The sequence below is a fragment of the Zalophus californianus genome, chromosome 9 (assembly GCF_009762305.2).
Source record: "Zalophus californianus isolate mZalCal1 chromosome 9, mZalCal1.pri.v2, whole genome shotgun sequence".
Lineage (NCBI taxonomy): Eukaryota > Metazoa > Chordata > Mammalia > Carnivora > Otariidae > Zalophus > Zalophus californianus.
In genome coordinates this window covers 18,727,455-18,754,860 of record NC_045603.1, presented here as the reverse complement: position 1 = coordinate 18,754,860, position 27,406 = coordinate 18,727,455, and the positions used below count along the sequence as shown (strand labels likewise).

At 39.6% G+C, this 27,406-nt stretch overlaps 1 long non-coding RNA gene across 1 annotated transcript in view; it reads right to left on the bottom strand.

Moving 5' to 3' along the window:
• Positions 1 to 25,070, bottom strand: part of LOC113921353 — a 66,766-nt gene extending 41,696 nt beyond the window's left edge. The window contains exon 1 of the long non-coding RNA XR_003519650.1: positions 24,974 to 25,070. This is a non-coding gene — a long non-coding RNA (uncharacterized LOC113921353). The remainder of the gene's footprint in view (positions 1 to 24,973) is intronic.
• Positions 25,071 to 27,406: the final 2,336 nt, after the last annotated feature.

The following is a 27,406-nucleotide window of genomic DNA, read 5'->3' as shown; positions in this document are numbered from 1 at the left end:
AGAGATTTGTGGCTATTTGCGGTCACCTTAGCAAGACTGAGGAAAGTCCCATGGTATATTTCTATTCTTAAGCCATATTTGCAGTAATAAGGTAAATCCCTTAATGAAAAATGAGATACCAAAGAGGCAGAGAGTACAATTTTCTGATTTTGCAATGTGCTAGGCAAAGTAGATGTTGGTATCAGCTTTCATCATTTCAAGGCAATGAGAGAAGTCTTCCACACAGATTTATTACATTTGAGCATTGAGCTTTAACACATTCCTAATGATCATAGGGGGTGATATAATTTTGAGGGGTGGAGGAAAAACTACTTAAAAAAATCTTTAAAAAAAATATCTTCACATCTTTAAAAAATATATATATATCTCACATTACCCATTTGCATGGAGTTGGCATTCTTGGTTGCAGGCAACAGAAACTGACTCAGACAACTTAAGCAGAAGTGATTATTTGGAATGATATGGAGACTGTTTAAAAGGACCAGCCTTAGAATGAGCAAGAACCATTGGAACTATGGTGAGCTAAGCCGAAAGAACTCCACTTCTGCTGTGTAAGAGTCATCACTGACATCTCCGCTACGTGTCCTCCCCTCAAGAGGCAGAATCCCAGGAAAGCATACTTGATTGGCAGAGGCGGGTCATGTGACCTACCCCGGCTGTGTTGCATCTGTGTTGGGGGCTGTGGTCTTCTCACCTCCAATGTGGGAAATGGGCACCGTTTCCTTCCATGGCCACATGCAATGAAGGATTACCCAGAAAAGCAATCAGGATGTTATTAGGGCTAGTATTGGATGTTGGGCAGCAGGAAAAGGTGCTTATACACTGTACTTTTCTAAACATTCCAAAAAAGTTAGAATTAAATTTTTATTTCTAATCATGTTTATTATCTTTCACACATTTTCAAAAATTCTTATCTTAAAATAGGTAATTCTTAGAAGTCTGAGTTCTCTAGTTCCAATTCAGTAGATTATGGATCTTAATCACTCTCAAAGAGGTCTCGTGAGAAAAGGTAGAAATGACCATGGCCATTAACAGAGATATTAGAGTTCAGGTTCACTCCTGTTGATTTGACAAGGATGGATTAAATTTATTTTTTGTATATGAAATTGACCAACATAAAAATGGAGTACTAGCCAGCAGTGATGAGGTTATAGTGAACCAGATACTCTCATACATTGCTGGTAAGAGATTAAATGTGCAGCCCACCTGAACAGCAATTTGGCATTATGTATTGAGAGCCTTAAAAATGTCCACATCCTGGGTTGCCTGGGTGGCTCGTTCAGTTGAGCCACCAACTCTTGATTTGGGCTCAGGTCATGATCTCATGGCTCCTGGGATGGAGGCCCCCTCAGCTCTGCACTCAGTGTGGAGTCTGCTTGAGATCCTCTCCCTCTGCCCCTCTCCCCAGATAAATAAATAAATCTTTTAAAAAAAAGTCCATATCCCCTGACCTAATAATTTCACTTCTAGGAGTTTATCCTAATGGAAAAATTAGTGTAAGTACAAGGATATTTATTACAACATTGTGTATAATTGTGAAAAATTAGATACCACAGAAACATCCAACAAAAGGTAGATTGGTTGATTAAACTGTGGTACAACCATAGAATGAAATGCTTTCTGGTTATTAAAAGATGTGGAATTTTTATCAACATTTTAAGTTATTTATGATATATTGTTGGTGAATAAAAAAGTTGCAAAGGAGTATGTGAAGTATAGTGAAGTTTTTATTTTAAAAATGGAAATACAGACACTTAAGGTGGAGCAAGATGGTGGAGGAGTAGGAGACCTGGATTTCGTCTGGTCTCAGGAATTCATCTGGATAGGGATCAAACCATTCTGAACACCTCCGAACTCAAAAGGAGATCAAAGAAAAGAATAGCAACAACTCTCTGAACAGAAAAGCGACCACTTACTGGAAGGTAGGACATGCAGAGAAGTGAATCTGAGGCGATATTCGGGAGGATAGATGGCGGGGGAGGGGGCCTCCGTCGGCCACTTCTGGCAAGTGATAGAGCTGCGGAGCACAAAATCGGAACTTTTAGAAGTCTGCTACGCTGAGGTATGTCGCTCCAGTGGCTAACCAGGGGTTGGAACCCTCTCTGGGACAGTGTGGTTGCAGGAGCGTTGGGATCACAGAAAGATGGGGGGTGCCTGAGTGCGGCAGAGCTCCCAGGTATCAGAGCGGGAAAGCCGGCTGCAGAGATGGAGCCGAGGCGCAGGCTCTCAGCTTGGGGTTCCCATAAACTGTGATCGGGGACACAGCTGGGCCACTGCTCCTCCAGCAGGGACCCAACAGGCGGCAGATCCAGGGAGACTCCCCTTCCTCCCCTGGGAGGAGCGGCGCAGGAGCGCACCACAGGGATCTGCTGGGTTTCAAGGCTCCACACCGAGTCGGGTGCCAGAGATAGAAACACTCGGTCACAGGCCGAGTGAGCACAGAGTGCGGCTGGAGACTGGGGAGACAGGAGTGATGGACTGCTTTTCTCTGGGGGCGCACTGAGGAGTGGGGCCCAAGTTCTCAGCTCCTCCAGGCAGAGATTGGGAGGCCGCCATTTTCACTCTCGGCCTCCAAAGCTGTACGGAAAGCTTGCAGGGAACAGAAGCTCCCGAGAGCAAACCCGAGCAGATTACTTAGCCCAGACCCGACAAGGGTGGGGCAATTCCGCCTCCGCAAAGACTTTTGGGAACCACGGCAACAGGCCCCTCCCCCAGAAGATCAACAAGAACAGCCAACCAAGACCAAGTTTACCAATCAATGAGAATGGCAGAACTCCAGCGCTAGGGGAATACTGCACAAAGAATTCATGGCTTTTTTTTTTTTTTTTAAGATTTTATTTATTTATTTGAGAGAGAGAGAATGAGAGATAGAGAGCAAGAGAGGGAAGAGGGTCAGAGGGAGAAGCAGACTCCCTGCTGAGCAGGGAGCCCGATGTGGGACTCGATCCCGGGACTCCAGGATCATGACCTGAGCCAAAGGCAGTCGCTTAACCAACTGTGCCACCCAGGCACCGAGAATTCATGGCTTTTTAACCATGATTCCTTAGTCTTTCAAAGTTAGTTTTTTAGCGGTCTTTTTTTTTAATTTTTCTTTTTCCCTTTTCCAACCAACATCTTATCAATCCCTTTTTTTAAAAAACATTTTTATTTTTCATTTTTAGAGTCATATTCTATCCCTTCATAGTAGTTACCCTTATTTTTGGCATATATACATAAGTTGTTCTCTCTTTAAAATTTTGAGATACAGTTTCTGCTAACAGATCAAAATATACCCTAAGTCTCTAGTGTATGGCTTTGTTCCAGTCTCCTGCCTGATCACATTCTCTCTCTTTTTTCTTTCTTTCTTTCTTTTTTTAAATCCTCTTTCTCTTTTCAAACAACTTCTTATCTTATCAATTCCTTTTCTAAAATTTTTTATAATTTTCATCTTTACAGTCATATTCCAACCCTTCATCATATCAACCCTTATTTTGTACATATATAAGTCTTTCTTTCTTTAAAATTTTGGGAGGGACTTTCTTCTAACAGACCAAAATACACCCAATGTACGCCCATGGAACATTCTCCAGAATAGATCACATCCTAGGTCACAAATCGGTTCTCAAACAGTACCAAAAGATTGGGATTATTCCCTGCATATTTTCAAACCACAATGCTTTGAAATTAGAACTCAATCACAAAAGGAAAGTCGGAAAGAACTCAAGTACATGGAGGCTAAGGAGCATCCTACTAAAGAATGAATGGGTCAACCAGGAAATTAAAGAAGAATTAAAAAATTCATGGAAACCAATGAAAATGAAAACACAACGGTTCAAAATCTTTGGGATGTAACAAAGGCAGTCCTGAGAGGAAAGTATAAAGCAATACAAGCCTTTCTCAAGAAACAAGAAAGGTCTCAAATACACAACCTAAACCTACACCTAAAGGAGCTAGAGAATAAACAGCAAATAAAGCCTAAACGCAGCAGGAGAAGAGAAATAATAAAGATCAGAGCAGAAATCAATGAAATAGAAACTAAAAGAACAGTAGACCAGATCAATGAAACTAGAAGCTGGTTCTTTGAAAGAATTAACAAGATTGATAAACCCCTGGCCAGACTTATCAAAAAGAAAAGAGAAATGACCCAAATCAACAAAATCATGAATGAAAGAGGAGAGATCACAACCAACACCAAAGAAATACAAACGATTATAAGAACATATTATGAGCAACTCTACGCCGGCAAATTAGATAGCCTGGAAGAAATGGATGCATTCCTAGAGATGTGTCAACTACCAAAACTGAACCAGGAAGAAATAGAAAACCTGAACAGACCTAAAACCACTAAGGAAATTGAAGCAGTCATCAAAAATCTCCCAAAAAACAAAAGCCCAGGGCCAGATGGCTTCCCAGGGGAATTCTATCAGACATTTCAAGAAGAATTAATACCTATTCTCCTGAAACTGTTCCAAAAAAAGAAATGGAAGGAAAACTTCCAAACTCGTTTTATGAGGCCACCATTACCTGATCCCCAAACCAGACAAAGACCCCATCAAAAAGGAAAATTACAGACCAATATCCTTTATGAACATGGATGCAAAAATTCTCACCAAAATACTAGCCAATAGGATCCAACAGTACATTAAAAGGATTATTCACCACGACCAAGTGGGATTTATCCCTGGGCCGCAAGGTTGGTTCAACATCCGCAGATCAATCAACGTGATACAATACATTAACAAAAGAAATAACAAGAATCATATGATAATCTCAGTAGATGCAGAAAAAGCATTTGACAAAGTACAGCATCCTTTCTTGATCAAAACTCTTCAGAGAATAGGGATAGAGGGTACGTACCTCAATATCATAAAAGCCATCTATGAAAAACCTACAGCGAATATCATTCTCAATGGGGAAAAACTGAGAGCTTTCCCCCTAAGGTCAGGAATACGTCAGGGATGTCCACTATCACCACTGCTATTCAACATAGTACTAGAAGTCCTAGCCACAGCAATCAGACAACAAAAAGAAATCAAAGGCATCCAAATCAGTAAAGAAGAAGTCAAACTCTCACTGTTTGTGGATGACATGATACTTTATGTGGAAAACCCAAAAGACTCCACTCCAAAACTGCTATACAGGAATTTAGTAAAGTGGCAGTTTATAAAATCAATGCACAGAGACCAGTGGTATTCCTATACACCAACAACAAGACAGAAGAGAGAGAAATTAAGGAGTCGATCCCATTTATAATTGCACCCAAAGCCATAAGATACCTAGGAATAAATCTAACCAAAGAGGCAAAGGATCTGTACTCAGAAAACTATAAAATAATCATGAAAGAAATTGAAGAAGACACAAAGAAATGGAAAAACGTTCCATGTTCATGGATTGGAAGAACAAATATTGTGAAGATGTCAATGTTACCTAGAGCAATCTACACATTCAATGCAATCCCCATTAAAATACCATCCACTTTTTCAAAGAAATGGAACAAATAATCCTAAAATTTGTATGGAACCAGAAAAGACCCCGAATAGCCAGAGGAATGTTGAAAAAGAAAAGCAAAGCTGGCGGCATCACAATTCCGGACTTCCAGCTCTATTACAAAGCTGTCATCATCAAGACAGTATGGTACTGGCACAAAAACAGACACATAGATCAATGGAACAGAATAGACAGCCCAGAAATGGACCCTCAACTCTATGGTCAACTCATCTTTGACAAAGCAGGAAAGAATGTCCAATGGTAAAAAGACAGTCTCTTCAACAAATGGTGTTGGGAAAATTGGACAGCCACATGCAGAAGAATGAAACTGGACCATTTCCTCACACCACACACAAAAATAGACTCCAAGTGGTTGAAAGACCTAAACGTGAGACAGCAGTCCATCAAAATCCTCAAGGAGAACACAGGCAGAAACCTCTTTGACCTCAGCTACAGCAATTCTTCCTAGAAACATTGTCAAAGGCAAGGGAAGCAAGGGCAAAAATGAACTATTGGGATTTCATCAAGATAAAAAACTTTTGCACAGCAAAGGAAACAGTCAAAAAAACCAAAAGATAACCGACAGAATGAGAGAAGATATTTGCAAATGACATATCAGATAAAGAGCTAGTATCCAAAATCTATAAAGAACTTATCAAACTCAACACCCAAAGAACAAATAATCCAATCAAGAAATGGGCAGAAGACATGAACAGACATTTTTCCAAAGAAGACATCCAAATGGCCAACAGACACATGAAAAAGTGCTCAACATCGCTCGGCATCAGGGAAATCCAAATCAAAACCTCAATGAGACACCACCTCACACCAGTCAGAATGGCTAAAATTAACAAGTCAGGAAATGACAGATGTCGGCGGGGATGCGGAGAAAGGGGAACCCTCCTACGCTGTTGGTGGGAATGCAAGCTGGTGCAGCCACTCTGGAAAACAGTATGGAGGTTCCTCAAACAGTCGAAAATAGAACTACCATAGGATCCAGCAATTGCACTACTGGGTATTTACCCCAAAGATACAAATGTAGGGATCCGAGGGGGTACGTGCACCCCAATGTTTATAGCAGCAATGTCCACAATAGCCAAACTGTGGAGAGAGCCAAGATGTCCATCGACAGATGAATGGGTAAAGAAGAAGTGGTATATATATACAATGGAACATTTTGCAGCCATCAAAAGGAATGAGATCTTGCCATTTGCAACGACATGGATGGAACTGGAGGGTGTTATGCTGAGTGAAATAAGTCAATCTGAGAAAGACAGGTATCATATGACCTCACTGATACGAGGAATTCTTAATCTCAGGAAACAAACTGAGAGTTGCTGGAGTGGGGTTTGGTGGGAGGCATGGTGATAGACATTGGGGAGGGTATGTGCTATGGTGAGCACTGTGAATTGTGCAAGACTGTTGAATCACAGATCTGTACCTCTGAAACAAATAATGCAATATATGTGAAGAAAAAAAGAAGAAGAAGAAGATAGCAGGAGGGGAAGAATGAAGGGGGGAAATAGGAGGGGGAGACGAACCATGAGAGACGATGGACTCTGAAAAACTGAGGGTTCTAGAGGGGAAGGGGTGGGAGGATGGGGTAGCCCAGTGATGGGTATTAAAGAGGGCACGTTCTGCATGGAGCACTGGGTGTTATGCACAAACAGTGACTCATGGAACAGTACACCAAAAACTAATGATGTAATGTATAGTGATTAACATAACAATAAAAAAATTTAAAGAAAAAAATAAAATAAAAATGGAAATACAGTTTGTATGGGTTAATATACATAGAAATATAGAAAGAGGAAAAAAGTTTGGAAAGCCACCCCAATGTGCTAGTAATTATAACTGCAGGGGATAGGATTATGGGTAATTTTTATGTTTTTCTTTGTGCTTTTTGTTCAATTTTTTTTGTCTTTATGTACTATATATAATTGAAATATAATAAACATTTTAAATAAGGACTTTTTAGGTTAAGAGTATATAAGCTAACATAAATGAGCATGCAGAGGCAAGATCAATGTCACAGATACTATTTCAGAATGTGTTTTGTGTAAATTGTGCTCTTTTAGGGAAAAAAATGCCTCTTTGCACAAGTTGAAAACATCTTGAAAGCATCCTTACATGTTTATAAGACAGATCATAATGTTTTTCCTTATGTCTTTGTTCACATCGTGAGGCTAAGGTATTTTTAAAAAATTATCTACTAATGTGGTTTGCATAAACCATGGGACACTGGGAGAAGATGCCTTCCTTTGCTCATGTGTAGAAGAGTAGAAAACTGCATTCTGAGCAATGTCCACAATAGCCAAACTGTGGAAAGAGCCAAGATGTCCATCAAAAGGTGAATGGATAAAGAAGAAGTGGTATATATACACAATGGAATATTATGCAGCCATCAAAAGGAATGAGATCTTGCCATTTGCAACGACGTGGATGAAACTGGAGGGTGTTATGCTGCGTGAAGTAAGTCAATCAGAGAAAGACATGTATCATATGACCTCACTGATATGAGGAATTGTTAACCTCAGGAAACAAACTGAGGGTTGCTGGAGTGGTGGGGGGTGGGAGGGATTGGGTGGCTGGGTGATAGACATTGGGGAGGGTATGTGCTATGGTGAGCACTGTGAATTGTGCAAGACTGTTGAATCACAGATCTGTACCTCTGAAACAAATAATGCAATATATGTTAAGAAAAAAAAAGAAGAAGATAGCAGGAGGGGAAGAATGAAGGGGAGTAAGGCGGAGGGGGAGACGAACCATGAGAGACGATGGACTCTGAAAAACAAACTGAGGTTTCTAGAGGGGAGGGGTGGTGGGGGGATGGGTTAGCCTGGTGGTGGGTAATAAAGAGGGCACGTTCTGCGTGGAGCGCTGGGTGTTATGCACAAACATGAATCATGGAACACTACATCAAAAACTAATGATGTAATGCATGGTGATTAACATAACAATAAAAAAATTTTTTTAAAAATCCACAAGAAATATCAAACTAAATGACAAATATTAAAAACTTTCCTTTGCGATCAGAAATGCCTACTTTCATTATTTCTATTCAATACTGCACTGGCTGTCCTAACATATACAACAAAACAAACAAAAAGAAATAAAAGGCATTAAGGATTGAAAAGAAATGGATAAAATTGACATTGTTTACATGATTGTGAACCTAAAATATCCAAAGAATCTATAAACTTTTAGAATTGAAAATAAATGTACCAAGGTTGCTCAGTACAAGGAAAGTCAATATACAACAGTAATTTTATTTTTATAAAACATAATAACTGCATTTGTCCCTAGTAAGCAGCAAAAAGTGGAAAATAACATTTTTAAAATGTCATTTATGATAGAACCAAAATAATCAAACAGAATTGAGAAATATAATGAAAGGTATACAAGACTTTTGTACTAAAAACTGAAAGAACATTACTGAGAGAAAGAAAAGATTTAAATAGAGAGAGATACTATGTTCATGAATTGTGAAGATATCAAGCCCCCACAAATTAATCTATTTATCTACTGCCATCCCAATATAAATTCCAGCAGTGTTACAGACTGAATGTTTGTGTCTCCCCCAAATTCATATGTTGAAATCCTAACCCCCACTGTAATGATATTAAAACATGGGGTCTTGGGAGGTAATTAGGTCATGTGGGTAGAGCTCTTGTGGATGAGTTTAGGCCCTTAAAAGAAGAAAGATTTACAAGCTCTTTCTCTCCCATGGGAAAAAGCAACAAAAAGTAACCTGCCTGCAAACCTAGAAGGGGACCTTCATCAGACACTAGATCTGTCAGCTCCTTTATCATGGACTTCCAGCCTCCAGAACTGTGAGAAATAAATTTCTGTTGTTTAAGCCACCCATCTATAGTAATTTGTTATAGCAGCCAAGATCACTGAGAGGAGCAGTTTTAAATTTTTTGGATAAAATTAATAGGTTGTAGTCCCAGTTGTTTAATTTGCTTATATTGCCCGTGATTTTGGTGTCATATCCAAAAAAATCTTTGCCAAGACCAATGTCAAGGAGATTTTTCCCTACATTTTCTTCTAGGAGTTTTAGTTTTAGATGTTACAATTAAGTCTTTAATGCATTTTGAGTTAATTTTTGTGAACAGTGTAAGATAGGGTCTAATTTTATTTTTTTGCATATAGACAACAGTTTTCCCAACACCCACTTACTGAAGGGATTATCCTTTCCTTATTGTATGTTCTTAGAAGCCTTGTTGAAGACTAGTTCACCACATCCATATAGGTTTATTTCTGAGCTTTCTGTTCTGTTCCATTGGTCTATGTTCCTGCTTTTATGCTAATATGCAAAGGTCTAAGAAGAGCTAAGAAAAGGTTATTGTGGCACATCAGCTAGGTAGAGAGAGAGAATTACTTTTTCAATAAATAGTACTGTATGAATTGAATATCATTATAGAAAAAATGTATCTTAATTCCTACCATACATTGTATAGACAATTAAATTCCAGGTGGATTGCAGATTTAATTGTGAAGAATAAAACAACATGTAATTTAGAGAGAAATTGCAGGAGAACATCTTCCTGACTTGGGGGTAACAAAGATTTTTTTTTTAAACATGACATATAAGGCAAAACTATAAAAGCAAACCATCTGTTAAATCAAACTATACATAATTAAAAATAAGAGAGTTACAAGTAAACCTATGGAATGGGACAACATATTTTCAATGCATTTTTCAACAATGAATTCATATCCTAAATATATAAAGAATATCAACAATTCAAGAAGAAAAAGGAAGACTTACCAATAGAAAAATGATCAAAAACCTTGAGCAAATACTTCATAAAAGTGGCTATTCAAATGGCCAATGACTTATAAAAAGGTAATCAAATTCATTTCTCATCAGGGAAATTAAAATATCACACCCACACTAGAAGGATTAAAATGAAAAAGGCCAAGTATTGACTAAGACATGGAGCATGTGAAACTCTCATGTACTAATGGCAGGAATATAAACTGGAAAATTGAGTATCTATAATATCTGAATATATGCATATTCTATGGCCCAGCATTTCTACTCTTAAGTGTATGCCTAATAGAAATTAAAACATATGTCCACCAAAAACACATACTACAATATTTGATAGCCTCACTATTCATAATAGTAAAAAACTGGAAACTGCCAAAATCCCCTTCAATACTTGTAAGTAAATTATGGTGTAATCACAGAATGGAATACTACACAACAGTGAGCATGAAAAATCTACAAGGACATACAAGAATGGGGATGAATCTCAGAAAAATAATGTTGATAAATGAAGCCAGACACATGAGGTCATGCGGTGAAATTCAGTTTATATAAAAAGTATGAAGTAGGCAAAACTAATTACTGCTGATAGATATCAAGATGGTGGCTGCCCTTGTGTGAGGAGGTGACTGGAATGGCTGTGAAGTTGGGGTAGGAGCTTCTGGAGTGCTGGTAATGTTCTATTTCCTAATTTAGGGGCAGATTGGATTTAGTTGGTGAAAATTCATCGAGCTATGTAATTATATGTGCATTTTTTTCTGCGGGAATATTTTACCTCAATAAAAAGTAAAATTTAAAAACAAGCAAACAAAATCCCCATGTTTTGCAGGCAAGTCAGACATCCATCAGTGTCATGATCAGCCTAGAGGGAATGCTTCTAGCAGAAGCAGGCAGTTCATTCACACTGGGTGATGGGACCCATCCTAGTTTTAAATTCTATGAAAAATTATTTGCAGAAATGCAAGACATATAAAAAATGTGTCAGCCTAATTAGCAGTCGAGAAATGCATATTAAATGGAGAAATATTATTTTTACCCGTCAAATTGGAAAATGAATGCCCATGCCCATGCTGTGAGGAAACAAATTGATTTCACCACACATGGGAAGTATTTTGGTGATACATAACTGGAATCTAAAAAGGTTTTTTTTTTTTAATTCTTTCATGTAGTAATTCTTCTTTTGGCATTGTAAACCAAGGAAATAATATGAGTTACAGAGAAAGCCTATGACTAATGTTGTATTTTAAAGCAATATTTATAATGATAAAGAGAGAAAACATTCAAATATGTGACAAAAAGATAGTGATAAGTAGACCCTTGCACTTTTATCGATTCAATAAGACATCAGACAATCATTCAATATTATGTAGGGTGTTGCAATAACATGGAAAAGCCTTAAGTTAAAGTGTTGAATAGGAAGAAATAGACTAAAATAATAATAATTTATTTGGAGATAGAATGATGAATGCTTTCTTTCTTCCTCTTCAATTTATTTATACCTTCTAGATTTTCTTTACTGAGGATAAATTACTTTCATAAGGAAAAAAGAGGAAAATTGTTTTTTTTTCCCAGAAGACAATCGTATACTCAGATAAAACAAAGCCAGAAAATGAGGTTTGTCATACTGTTTGCTTAACTAGAAATAAATTTCCATTTAAAAAATGAGTTGAATTTACGATTATATATTTGCACTGGTCTATTGGCTTTCAGCTGTACATTGTTTTTTAATTTTTATTTTGTAATTTTTTTAAAAATTGTAGTAGAATTAACATATAGTATTACATTAGAGTCAGGTGTAAAATATAATGATTCAGCATTTCTATACATTACTCAGTGCTCAGCACGACAACTGTACTCTTATTCTCCTTCACTTACTTCACCCCTCCCCACGCCTGCCTCCCCTCTGACAACCACCAGTTGGCTCTCTATATCTGAGGTCTGTTTATTCATTTGTCTCTTTTCTCCTTTGTTCATTTGTTTTGTTTCTTAAATTCCACATATGGATGAAATCCTATGGTATTTGTCTTTCTCCGTCTGACTTATTTCACTTAGCATTATACACTCTAGGTCCATCTGTGTTGTACTTTAAATTTCACACGTCTGGAATAGAACTCACCAAGCCAACCACCACTTACTACCTCTCTAATAAAATGTCTAGTCCTGTGTCCTGTTAGTCAGCTGGTGCTCAAAGCTGAAAACCTCCATCTTTCTTTTTCTCTCTCTCTCTTTCCTAAATCAGTATATACCCTTTTATTCTAGTATAAACATTTTCCTGGAATTAATCAGAACCAGTTTCTCTTTGTTCTCACTGTTCCTGCCCTAGTTCAGGTTCTTTAAAAGCACGCTTGAACAAGATCTTCCTAAATTATATTTTTGCCTTAGTTTCTTCTTCCTCCAGCCCTATGGCCAAACCACAGTACTGGCAGGGGCGGGGAGGGTGGATCACATTTGAGTGGGACTGGAGGTGGGTGGCAAGCATATCCAACAGGCGTGCGACCTCAAACTGTAGGGAATGCCACGGTGAAACTTGATCACAAATGTTGATTTGGGCCTTGAGCTATACTTTCCGGATGAGCCACAAAGGCACTAATAACTAAGGCTGTTCCAATCACTCACAATTAAACAGGAATAGTGAGCCAATTTTGTGAGCAAAGATAGGTGGGCTGCATCACAGGGGAATGGCGGAGGCTCAGTGGAGCTGTCGGCCCCTCCCTCTACCAGAGAGCCCAGCGGAATGCTCACATTGCTCATGTATAGTATTTCTAAAGAAGTTATTAATGGGCACCAGGGTGGCTCAGTTGGTTAAGCATCTGCCTTCAGTTCAGGCCATGATCAAGTCCCACAGTGGGCTCCCTGCTCATCAGGGAGCCTGCTTCTTCCTCTCCCCCTGCTTGTGCTCTCTCACTCTCTCTTTCAAATAAATAAATAAAATCTTTTAAAAATTAAAAAAAAAGTTATTAAGATTATCTGGTAGCAGGTCACAGGGATACATACGCTTCTTCTGAAGAAAGTTGCCCTTTGCCATCTCCTACATCTGGCATTTACTTTTTCATTAGTATAAAATAGGTATCTGCTAATGCATTCTGAATACCTGTGAATACCAAATAATATTTCATATTATTATGAGTAAGTATTAAGAATAGCGATAATTATATTAATGATCATTATAATCCTAATTTCTACTATCTACTGGTTCATAGACTAGTGCCTGTTGCCTTGGGGCAGGTCAGACCTGAAAAATGATCCCTTCCAGATCATTCTGAAGGTTTCGATCTCCAGGCCACATGGTTTCTTTTGACGTTTAAAAACATGACTTATTCAACTTGGCCACAAAATCATACCTAGCATGTGAACGTATTTATGTAAGTATGAAAATAGGCCAAACTAATCTATGATGTGTGTAAGTCAGACTGGCAGTCACATTTGGGGACAGTCATGATGAAGAAAGGGCCATGAAGGGGGCAGGGTTTCTGGGATGCTGTAATGTTCTTCTCAGTGTGGGTGCTCATTGTAAAAGGCCACTGAGCTGTGTGCTTCTCTGTGGACTCCTCTGCACAAACATTACGCTCCAATAAAAAGTAAAATAAAAAGGTAATTTGTTCAAATCGTTGTCAATACATGATTTACATAAAAATTACTGTACACAAATGGCATGGAAATTTACAAACTCTAATTTTATAAAATTGTGTTTTCCTTCTGCTATAACATCTTCCTCATCCCTCAAGGTATCATTTGTACTAAGGAATAGTTGCTTGATCATGTGGTTGTTTTCTGTTTTATTTTGTTTTTTTAATTTCCACTCTGTCATGTTCCAAAAAGGTGATTAAGAAATAAGGAAAAGTCTTTTCATTCTGGGGGCAAGGACGTCAACCATAAAAGTGGTACGTGTTTTTGAATGTCTAATACGTTACAAGCATTGCATGTATTGTCTTTAATTATTCAACAACTGGTGAGATGAGTTTTGTTATTCCTTTTTGCAGATGGGGTAACTGAGGCTCAGAGACATAAAATCATTCGCCCAGGCCATACAGAATATTTTTTCAGCTCAGGTTTGTTTCATTCCCAAACCTGTTCCTTTCGCACAATACCGCGTCATGCATGTCTGCTTTTCAGGACAATGCCAGCTTGTTGAGATGTCCACAGGAGACAGAGTAGTGGCTGACCATCAGCACTGCAGCCTAGAGATGGAGAACTAACGTGCCTTCATGTCCCTTCCCCAGTGAATCCTTAGCCCGTAAAAAATCCTTTTTACCTTAGTCTCCCTAAGTCAGGGGTCATCTTATTTAGATGCTGCTTGGAGCTCTGTGATGTCTATCAGCGCTTCAATTTTAGCTCTTGTCTTTTTTTAATACCCTTCACCTATTTTGCCCATTCCCCCAACCACCTCCCCTCTGGCAACCACCAGTCTGTTCTTTCTTTCCTTTTTTGTTTGTTGTATTTTTTAGAATCGACATATAAGTGAAATCGTATGGTTTTTGTCTCTCTCTGTCTGGCTTATTTCACTTAGTCTAATGCTCTCTGGGTCCCTCCCTGTTGTGGCACATGACAATTTCAGATGTTTTATCTGTCTCTTTGCAAGGAGATGAGGAAGTGAAGTTATTCATATCGGGCTTTTGAGAAAAAAAAATGTACATAAAGACTCAAATTAGGCTGATATGATTGCCTTAAGGACAGAGTCCTCTCCCCTTACCTCTGCTCCATCAAAGTCACACTACTTTTGCTTGAGCTCCAAGGGTGCATGTGGGAGCCCCTGGCCTAATGCTAGGGATGACACAAGGATTCATCGTGTCCTTAAATCAAAACTTCACCGAGAGCCTGCCATATACCAAATGTGTTATGTATTGGATGCTGAGGATACAGCAGTGAGTCAGACATTTTTCCTGCCCTGAAGAAACTTCCAATTTTGTCACTAATGGGTTTGGAATCCAATAGCCTCACAACCACCTCAGAGCTGACCTGCATCTGTAGATTACTCCCAGAACCACTGGTTTTGCTTAGATCGAGCCAGCTGAGATACCCCCAACCTTTAATTTACGAAGGCATTTGCCTGCAACAAACACTGTTTGCCATCCATTTAATCTCCCCTCCATGGTCATGGTCAAACTTTCCCTTTCACGGTCTCATTTGTTCATATGCTGTGTTCATGGCACCCTCCAGTTGTAGCCTAGGTGTGTATGTGTGCCTGTGCACATGCATGCATATGTGTGTGCATGGGTTTCATTTTCCCAACTAGATCTCCCCAACTCTTTGGAGGTAAGAACTTTGTGTTTTAATTTGTGCATACTTAAAATGCCTTGTTCATTCAACTTAGCTAAAGAAGTACTGTTGATCAACTGACTGATTGACTGAATGACTCTGAGACCACCTATCCCCTGTAACACACCAGGTTAGCTAATTCAGAAGTGCTTCTCTGGGATGGGTCCCTAGAGGTGAAACAACAGGGCAGTAGTCGATGGGGTGTTCACCTTGTGGTGTTTGATATGTTATCAACTGCTGAGAGTTTGCCAAAGGTGACTGATAATGAGCACTACGATTCCCTTATTAAAGTTAATTCAGTGAGAAAAAGTATCCAGATAGCATTAAATAAAAATACAATCTTTGGTCCTTCCCAAATCTGGCCTGATATCAAAAACTCCTGAGGTTCTGCAACAAAGGAGAGTCGAATCATCCCTATAACCACATGAAGAATTCCTTTGAGCAAAAGTGCCCGGTGCTAGCCCATCCCCATCCCTCTTTTCCCATAAAGGGTTCCAGGTATTCTAGAGGTTAGTGAAAAAGGCTCATAGGGGATTACCCTGTGGCATAGACTAATTGTTCTCAAATACAGGTTGTCCCCAAATAAAGCAAAAAATAATCAGTAGTGGGACTTGAGGTCACCATTTGCAGGGGATGGGCTGGATCCTCCAAAGGAAAGCTCTCAAGCCTATTGCAAACACAACTCTTCCCATTTGCTCATCCCTTGCTGGGGAGCCACGAAACAGATGGACACCCCCCAATCCTTACTGAATCTCAGCTCTTATCTTCCCAAAGGCATTTTGACTCCTACCAAGCTAGCTTAGTAGCCCAGAGGATTTCTATCTCTATGAGAAAATAAAGTTCTGGGACTCCAGTCAACTGTGACTTGGACAAGCTAAGATATACAGATATGTCGACATAACCCAGTGGCTAAAAGTCAGATTGCCTCATTTTGTTCGGGACACTGTGTCTGGGTTTAAATCCTGGCTCTACCACCCGTTAAACAATTACACCGTGGGGCAATTTGCTTAATTCCGCTTTCCTCAGAAGTCACATGGTAACAACAACCCTCTCTGAACTATTTGGAAGAATAATGGCCAAGGGAAATGTTGAGCATAATGTCTCCTATAACTGAGTGCTCTATTTTTATTGGTCCCACTCGACTGGATCTCAGACCCAAAATGTGGAATGAATACCATCCCATCCGCGGGGGGCGGGGCCGGGGAGGTTTCCCATTCTTGTCATTGCAGGCATTCTAATTCACAGAGCTCCTCTTGAAGTTCCCTGTGTCTCCACTTCTTATCCCAAATCCCAAACTCGAGCAGAGATCTTATGACCTCCCAATAGTTTAGCATTGTAGAGGCTGACATGGGGATGCGTCCTTTTTAAAGTAATTCACGGGGAAACAGACTTCACATTATCAGGTTCCCATGCAAGTTCTTCCCAGCTTTGGTTCTATGAGGTCCTCATCAATAAAAGGCTGTTCTGGGCAAATACATTTTAAGAACACTGCTACCATTTCCCTGTCTTGGAGATTTTAAGAATCATCAACATATGAAAGGCTCAAAAAGATCATTCAGGAAAAAAACCTATTTGACTTCATCTCACACAGTATCTCTGTCATTTATTTTCCTGCAGACCCTTTTGTTAGTATCTTGGAAGTTGTATTCTTAGGAAAACACCGAAAATGGAGAGACATGTCAAAAAACAAAACAAAACAAAAAAAACAACAACAACTAGTAAATGTACTGGAAACAGCCACCATTCAATTTTCCCAAATTCTCAGAAAACATTTTTTAAAATGCTCTGTAGTTAGTATTGGCTGCAGTTAAGCTGTCCTTTTGTAAAATGATCATACCTGGACACGAAACTGAGATCTCGCAGATTCAGGGACAGTGACAGGAGTCCCATACACACAGAACATGTGTTTGTTTTTGAAAAGCTTTCTGTGCTTATTAAGCACAAATAGCTTGATTTTGACTTTGTTTTTGATTTTTTTTTCCAAAGGAGAGTTGTCTTCCTTAGAAAATAGATCATTCAGCTCCATTCTACACCAATATGTTTTTGCCTCTCACTCTTTCTTTGTGTAGTAATCTACTATAGAATCTGTTCCCACAGGTTTGGGGAAGAAAAAGAAGCCTCCAGCTTCCCAAACCCCCCTCCCCTTTGCCTTCCAATGCCCCCGAGCAGCTGGTAGAGTTTATTGCTCTTCCCTGACATTGGCTTCGTTCTATACATGGAGTAAGATTGATTATCCTCATTCTAAAATGTGAAGATCCAGCGTGCGCCTTTGTCCTGTTTCCCCTGAGAGTGAATTGGCATCAGCAGCACTCGGTAAAGAGGCGGCACCTTTTGGGCCATGAACAGTGACAGCGACAGTCTGGAGCAGGCGTTTGGGGGCCGTGCCACCACCTATCGTCCTGATTAGCCTCTACCTTGAGGGCAGGCCCCACCAGGGCAGGCTGCTGCCTCACCAGACACTGCAATGGAAAGAGTATCCAAGTCCAAACCCCCTGCAGGGCCTGCTTTGCAAGCCTGGCCAGAGGGAATCTGTAACCACAGCTGAAATGGCCCTTTCAAAGGCACCTTTGGTTACACATCTGAGGCTACAGTGATATGGAACCAGATGTGTGTCTGTGTGTGTGTGTGTGTGTGCACAGTATGTGTGTGTGTACACACAATGTCTGCCTGAGTCACCCCAAAGACAGGTTGCACAAACCTGGCACATTACAAGATTCTCTTCAGGCTCTCAATTTTTTCTTTCACCAGTTTGACTGAAATAAAAACTCAAAGCCCACAGTATTGAACACCATTCCAGAGCCGGCCAAGTTTTGGAGCATAAAGGGAGCTGAACGAACCAGCGTGTAGGCGACCCAGGGAAGGTAATTGTTCTTCTTAGCAGCATGGCTGCTTCTCTGCTTAGCATCTGAACAAGTTAATTTGGATACATGGCCTTCTGGAAAGAAATGGCACTCATCTCAGCATCCCGTGGATTCATGGGGAGAGATGCCCTTTCACCAGGTAGAAACAGTAAATTATATTTGAAAACCATTTCTATTGAAGGGGAAAAAAATCTTCTGTTCCCTGGGAGCCAATCTGTTTGCATGACGGCAACACTTAACATCAGTTGTCCAACTTCAGAGGTCACTTTTTGCTCACACCAACATCTGGCAACTAGGGGGAGAATTTTACTAATGGAACAGGGAGCAGTTTAATTAAATACAAATTCACATAAAGGAGTTTGCCCTTTACCAATCCTGGGCTTTGAGGAACTGATCTCAGCAGCACCTAAATTAGACAAATGGGCTAAATTGATCCTGCTCCACGGAAAGGGTGCTTCATCTAGATCAAATCAATGGCAGATTGAGGTGTGATGTGTGATCAGGGGAAGAAATCAGGCAGTCTACTGTTTCTAGGTTGGGAGTCAGACTTCAAGGAGCAAAAATACCTTCCTTTCATGTTGGTTTTGTTACCCCTGAAAACACAGGGGTTGCCGAATCATGGCTCCAGGACTGCCCTTCCTTCTGAGGGGAGGGAGAGAAGGCATAGGCTTAGAAAGAAAGAACCAGAGAAATAAGATCTAGACATTGTGTCCTTTGTGGTGTCCACAGCTTTGCAAGTCTGCATTTGACCCTCTATCACCAATTAATTAAACAGCAATAGCAGAGAGGACCCACTGAGGGTCCTCTGGTTTGCAAGATGGTTAACCATCTGGCTAGATGGTTTGCAAAATTATTTTTCATACCATAGACCTGAAAAGTCAGCTGTGGAATATAATGGAGAAGGAGGTACTTGGGGGGTGACTCCCAGCTTCTAAGGATTACCTGTGGATTTGGGGCAAGTGACATACACTCCCTGAAACTCAGTTTTCTCATCTGTAAAATTGGGATAGTGATAGTGAAGGATTCAAAGCGATAATCCCCATAAAGCACTTCCTGCAGCTGCGATTACTCTCATTCCCATTTACATATAGGGGAAGAAGCTCAGAGAAGATGACTTGTCTCAGATCCCATTGCTAATAAGTCACAGAATTAGGGAATCCAAATTGGATTTACTGGTCACCGAAATCTAAACAACTTCCTCCATGACAGGTGGTCATGATGAAAAGTGATCATTAGATGCCCTCTGAGATATGCTCTGTGCTAAGATTTATAAAGAGAGACAAAAGAAATCTAGTGTATCGTTTTTTTGTCTCCAAAGCAGTCCAAATAATGAGCACTTATGTCTAGTGCTTACCATAAGCAGATTAAGACTCCCCAAAGAGACTCTGTGTCACTACAGAAGTGACAATGCTATTCCTATCTCCATATGATCCCCCACAACCAGCCCTGAGTCTTGCAGACATTAGTAGTCACTTCTTGCCCTCTGACATCACAGCTATGTAGATACACCTCTAGAATCTTGCCTCCCATTTCATGGAAATTATCAATTTATATATACTCTTTCTTCCTCTGGGCAGCAACTCCTTGAAAACAAGGTATTACCAGGTCCTATTTGAGCTTCTTGAACCTGGCGCAGTGCCTAAAACATGGTAAGCTCTGAGCAAACATAAATGAATAAATGAATGAACGAGTGCATTTCTTTACTTTTCACAGAAGGACTGAATGCCTTCATAACTCCTGAGTAGGCCCAGAGGGGTGACAGTATAAGCAGACAGTGTCCTCAAGAAATTTACATATCAAATAAAATCTTAAAAAAGGGGGGGGCACCTGGGTGGCTCAGATGTTTAAGCAACTGCCTTCGGCTCAGGTCATGATCCCGGGGTCCTGGGATCGAGCCCTGCGTCGGGCTCCTTGCTCAGCGGGGAGCCTGCTTCTCCCTCTGCCTCTGTCTCTCCCCCTGCTCATGCTTGCTCTCTCTCTTTCTGTATCTCTCTGTCTCAAATGAATAAATAAAATCTTCAAAAAAAAAAAAAGAAATTTACGTATCACATTACTTTCCATATACTCATACTCACACTAGTACTTCTATCCTGGCACTGTTGTTTGTGTCAGTTTTGGAAGCCTTTTATTCCCATCCAGATTCTAAACTCTTGGAGAGAGGGAACAATTTATTTACTCTAGACAACACCCTGCACAGGAATAGGCTTGCATTATGTCATATTGAATTGAATTACAGGCTTAGTAGAAGAAAAAAGATTTAAAAAAAAGAAAGAAACAAGATAAATTGGCAGGTAATATGTGTCTATTAATATATTCCCAAATGTGGAATATTAGGATATTAGGATGAAATATGTGCAGAGTTAAGGGAATCTGGGGTAATGGGACCCATGACACTCTTAAGTATCTTCAGATAAAGCCAGTAAGGTTTACCACAACAGGCATGCAATCCAGTGCATTTTCTTCATGCTGAAATCCACCTCTTCAGTGAGGGAGAGGGTTGCAAATATACATCAAAGATAATAACAGGTCTAAGAGGTATGGAAACAATAGTAGGTAGGCCTTCAAACTCGTGTAACGTAGCCAACTAGGGACGATTTACCTTTTGTTTTTCTTTACAAAAACCATGAGAAAACCACACAGGTTAGTCTTTCAACCTACTATGGGCCTGATATTATACCAAGAGCTGTGGACAGAGCATTATGCGGCCAAACCAGATCACTGTGCTTAGGAGCTCATAATCTGAAGAAACCACATTGGCATCATAATCAGGAGCATGGGCCCTGCAGTCAGCCTTCCTAGCTTTGAACAATTGCTCCACAGCAAGTTGAGTCTCAGTCTTTGTGCAAGAAATGTGAATGGCTGTGCGCATCGGTTTCCTCACCTATGCAGTTGTGAGAACATAGGATGGGTGTCATAAGGTGGTTATTCTGAATATCTAATGAGATATTGTATAGGAAGAACTTAGCGATGTTTTTAAGATAAATGCTTAATAAAGGTTAGCTGCTAGGGTGCCTGGGTGGCTCAGTCAGTTTAGCATCTGACACTTGATTTCAGCTCAGGTCATGGTCTCAGGGTTGTGAGACTGAGGCCTGTGCCAGGCTCTGCGCTGGGGTGTGGAGCCTGCCTAAGATGGTCTCTCTCCCTCTCCCTCTGTTCTTCCCCACCCCTGCTCTCAACCCCTCTCCAAAAAAAGGAGGATTAGCTATTATTGTTATAATATATAAAATATATATAACATATAATATATAATATAATAAAGGAAATATCCTTAACTTCAAGAATCAGATACTCCAATAAACATTCTGGGTATTTTATCTCATTCCACTTGACAGTCACAACAACCCAATGAAGTAGGTAATATTATTCCCATTTTATAGATGAGAATATAAAGATCCAAAAATTTAAAATAATTTAATTATAATCTCATAATAAATGAGCTCAAGACCTGAAATGAAGCCTATTTGTTATCTAAGATCATGCTCTTTCAACTATCCAATATTATTGAATAAATTCTTCAATTCAAAAGCAATAAGCATTTCTTCCATTTTTAAAATTCTTACCTGGGATAAGGAGAGATGTTTCATTTCATATTTATCCTTTTCCTTTTTCTCATACTGTCTTCACTCTCTCTCTCTTCATATATATTTATGGTCTTTTTCACATGCAGATCTTTCCAGGTATATGTCCTGACCTGCCTCAACTTGGCCCAGCTCCAGATACCAAGGACCTTCAGGTTCAAGTCAGTATCACTAAGGCCCCTTTCCAAAGAGAATTACATCTGGCAAGAAATTAAAAGCTCAATCTCCACCTGTAAATCATGCATATATTTAGCCTTACTTCCCTAAGCCTGGTCCATGGGGTACCTGGAAAATTACTGGAAAATTTTGTGTTTCCCAAAATTGAGGCCTCTCTGGCTACTCTCCACTATGTGGGCTCAGACCACAAATCTCTAGTCCCTGATTTATACACTAGTCATCTCTGGAAGCTGTGTCCTATCTTGAACCCTCTGAAGCCCTGATAAATTTTTGCCTCTTGCATCTCCTTAGCCATTGGCTGGTTTCTTGCTTCAATCCAGTGGATTTTCCTGGAAGAAACATGCTATTCTTGACCCACTATTGATCAAAATCTCCTGTTGCATTTCTTCCACTCACTGGATGAGATTTTAAAACTTCATTTCAATAATCATTTAGTAAACATCATCTCTGGGCTCAAACACTGAACAAAACAAAAATATAAATTAAACTTATTCTTGAAGAACATTCAGAGTCACAGGACAAACCAACAGTAAATAAAAAAAAAGTTACAGTTGGAGGTTTGAAGAAAAGTCAGCTAGAAACAGAAAGAAGTATTTAACAACTCCCCCCGAGGGGTATGTGCATACATATGTGTGAAAATATGTAAATGCTTACAAACAGCTCTCTCTTACAATTGAATTCTAAATAATCTCCATGTTTTAATTGTGTTTATGTTCACATGTGTGTACATGTCTTTATTGGGGAGTGGGGGAGAGACAATGGGGGGAACCAGGAAATGATTGCTATTGTGGATACGTTCTGCTTTTATTCTCCACAATGGAAGTCTTCAAACATAAGTTATTGAAAAATGATTTTCAGTTTTGTATAGGGATGAAACCAATAGCAATACATCAGAAAAAATGGGAAAGTCAAGAGGCTGAAATGCAAGACACCAGTGCAGTAATCCAAGCTTGGGTGGCGAACACTCTGGTTTTCTTCCAACCCATGGGCTATGCCTTTGAGTATGCTTGCTGGGTACTCTTCATCTTCTTGACCCTTCAATTTTGGAGTGACCCAGATTTAAACTCTTAAATCTCTCTATCTATATGTATGCCCTTATTTCATGACTTTAAATGCCCTACTTACGCTGGTGATTCCAAACTACATACTTAACATTTTCACTTGGATGTCTAGACTTACATGTAACCAGAAGAAACTTGTTTCTTCTCCATTTGGTGGCTCAAGGTCAGTCTTGACTCTTCTTTCTCAACTCTTTTCCAACAAACTGGCTTTTTTTTTTTTTTCAAAATTTGACCACTTTCCTTCTTAAAAAGGAAGTCAAATCATGTCTTTGCCTTGCTCAAAATCCCCCACTGATAGTCTATCTCAGTAGAATCTGAGACTTATCATAGTCCTCAACAAAGTCCCACATGAACTATCCCCTGCTCTCTGTCCTCATCTCCACCTCCTTTTTATCACACAATTAATACCCAATGTACTCAATTTAATGCCGTGTATGCTACTGCTTTGTCAACTACGGAGGATGTAAATATGAATTGGCTCCCTGCCTTCAGATAATTGATAGTCTCATTGAGATGATAAAATATTTCAGAGCCTGACCTATTTTAAAGATCATCCAGTCTAATTCTTTCAATGCAGACAGGTAGAATGAATCTCTTGAGGTTGCACATCGGTTTGCAACTCCTATCTTTTTACTCCATACTCTTCCCACCATACTCTATTTGCTCTCTATGGTATACATGCCTGTCACACAAGTCTCTGTATTGTTCCTAAAATAATCCGAGTGTATTCTCTCCTGGGACTTCTAAGATGGTTATTCTTTCTTCAAGATGACTATCACCTCATATAGCCACCTGTTCACTCTCATTTCATTGAGATTTCTGCTTAAATATAACCTACCTAGAAAGGGCACAAAAATAGAAGCCCTCTGATACCATCTATGCACTTACCCTGCTCAATTTTACTTCATATCATTCATCACTACTTCATATCATTCATCACTACATTATATACACACCTAAGTATGTTTATTAATTTGCCCTTTGTGCATCTTCCTTTCCTAGAGAGTGAGTTCTATGAGGACAGAGATAGTCTGCCTTGTTCACCATATTTGTTAAATGAAGGACTGGATGAACAAATAATAGAACAGATGGGTAAGTATGAGAAGTTTAAAAAGTATAAGGAAATTTGAGCCAGAATTTGAGCAATGTTAGGAAGGGATAACTTATAATTTGTTCTGAGAGGATCTAAGAGGCCAAAGGTGAAGGAACAAAGAGATTTTGAGTCTAAGGCACCAGGAGAAGAGTACTTTCAAAAAGTTGAGGAGCCAGGAAATAGAGTAAGTGCTAGAGAGGGAAGTTCAGAAGTTATTTGAGAGGCAGTGGTATGGAAGCCTGGGTTTTGCTAAGATTTCACACTGGGAAAACAAAAGGAGAGAAGAACACAAGGTCAAAGATTAATCCTTGGGGCCTACCCATGCCTAAATTTGGGAAGAAAAGGCAGACCTTCCTTTTTTCTTCTCTGTAGTTGGTATCTTGGGTGTAGAGGGTGCACCTAACTATAGGCGAGCTGGTGGATGGGCCAGGGATGACAAAGAGAGCCCAGTGAGTGGGACACAGAAAGGCTGAGGTGGTAGGAAATGCTCAGGGAGGAAATGTAAAGAGTCAGTGTCTCTGTGTTGAACACAACTGGGCCAGTTTGGGCCACCAGAACAAATGATAATGTAGGGTACAGAATGGAAAGTCCAGAGGTGAAGATCAGGTCCAATCTATTTCTAAGAATCAGCATCATTCATTCATTTCCCAAATTTTAGGCATGAGGGAAGCTACAAAAATTCATGAATGAAATTGGTTTCTTACCTTCAAAGATGTCCCAGTCTGTGATCGCAGGAAAAACAGAAGAGAATACTATAAATGAAAGGAAATAGGACATTTTGGGGAGCTGAGTAGGTAGAAGTAATAAAGTTAAGGAAATGAAGCTCATGAGTAAGTGGTGAAGTAACCAAGTGACAAGATGGTATGAGGAAGTTGACAGAATGAGTGAGAGATTAGCAGCCCATAGTTGTAAGGACAACAATAGTGGTAAAAATCATATTTTACAGAACTCCCAGTTTCCTTTTGTCTGCTTACATTTCCACCTGCCCACATGTCTGATTCATTCTTCACATTATATGTGAGAGATAATATTCCCCCTTTATTTATGGAGAAGTAAATAGAGGCTCAGAGAAGCAAAGGACTTGCCTAAAGATTCCCAGTCCCTGAGCCAATTCTCACTGCACTGTCATGTAGCAAATCTACAAAGTCCTCGGCCAACACCGTTTTATTTCCTAATAAATCATACCCAGATTTTATTGGCCTGTTTCAAGGATAGCCTTACAAAATCTTTCCAACAGTTTTAGTGTTTTCTTTTTTTCCTGGAATTTTATCCAAAAAAAGAACATGGTGTAATAACCCGATTCTAAAGCTAACATTAGCCTCCTCTGTGCCTAGAACCCGAATTTCATCAAATGTATCTCTTTAACTCACACACTATGTTAATAATTAAAGTTCCCACCACATAATTTCCGTGGGTGTTTTTGTTTGGATTGCCCAATAGTTGATGTCCAGGGACAGAGCTTCCCCCAAATAAGGAAGGCTTTGAAGCATGTGTCCTCTTCTCTCCAGGAACAAAATGGTCCTTTGGGAAAATTAGCTCCACAATGGCTGTTAGAGATAATCCAGTCCAGGTTCCTCAAATTACAGACTGCACCTAAGGTTATCAAAGATTTTAGTGATATTCTCAAGGTTCCAGGGCTGAGAGCATTTTATTAAATCCACATACTTGTAGTTTTACATTTTTATTGTCATCTATATGCCCAATATATAAAATCATGAAATAGAATTGATCAGGGATTATTGAGTTTAACAACCTCATTTTATAAGGTAGGAGATAAAGGTGCAGAGCAGCTAAGTGATAAGTCTGATTTCACAGGGGGAATCAGCAAAAACTGACATCCAGACCTCCTCATTCCCTCTCTGGACATTTTGCATGGGAGAGTGCTTCTCTAAATACACCCCACAGACATCTTCCCGTGTTAAAGAAAATCTACTTCCCACTCTAACTGGACTAACTGGATCATGATTTCTGGTAGTCACTCAGGAAACTTAAAGAAGGCCTGAGAACCTTCTGAGTCCTGACATTATCATTTTCTCATGTGGGTTTCAGTACCTCAAGCTATGAGAAGACGAATTTTACCTCTGCCCCCATATCGTAGAACTTTAAGGGAAAGCAACTGAAGAGTCTTTGTAACCTTCATTAGATTTCCTTCCCTTGTTCATTTTCTCAAGTCAGTAGCTTCCATTAAACAAGTGCTCCCTCCCTCCTTAAAGCCTGTTTCCTGTGATTCCCTCCTGTGCCAAAAGAAGGCAACAGAGGCCAGCAACACTTGCTCCTCATTTTTTCTGCCTCCTAATCACTGTCATGGTTCCCTTTGCTGCTTTGGTCTCATGCTCAGCATTCTCTCATCATGTCTTACCTGATTGGTTCACTGCAAGAACTCCCATACACTCACTTATTGTGCCTATTGTAGATATTCACAGATTTGGGAAGCAAATGAAGAGATGATGAATCTGCGTAAGGGGAGCATTCTATCTGCGTTTCCAAATGTTTTCACTGTTTTCTCCCCTATTGGATAATACTCTTTTGGGAACCAGAAAATATTTTCAAATATACATTGTATAAGAAGTGGCTGAGCCAAATATCATTCTCAATGGGGAAAAATTGAGAGCTTTCCCCCTAAGGTCAGGAACACAGCAGGGATGTCCACTATCACCACTGCTATTCAACATAGTACTAGAAGTCCTAGCCACAGCAATCAGACAACAAAAAGAAATCAAAGGCATCCAAATCAGTAAAGAAGAAGTCAAACTCTCACTGTTTGTGGATGACATGATACTTTATGTGGAAAACACAAAAGACTCCACTCCAAAACTGCTAGAACTCATACAGGAATTTAGTAAAGTGGCAGTTTATAAAATCAATGCACAGAAATCAGTGGCATTCCTATACACCAACAACAAGACAGAAGAGAGAGAAATTAAGGAGTCGATCCCATTTATAATTGCACCCAAAGCCATAAGATACCTAGGAATAAATCTAACCAAAGAGGCAAAGGATCTGTACTCAGAAAACTATAAAATAATCATGAAAAAAATTGAAGAAGACACAAAGAAATGGAAAAACGTTCCATGTTCATGGATTGGAAGAACAAATATTGTGAAGATGTCAATGTTACCTAGAGCAATCTACACATT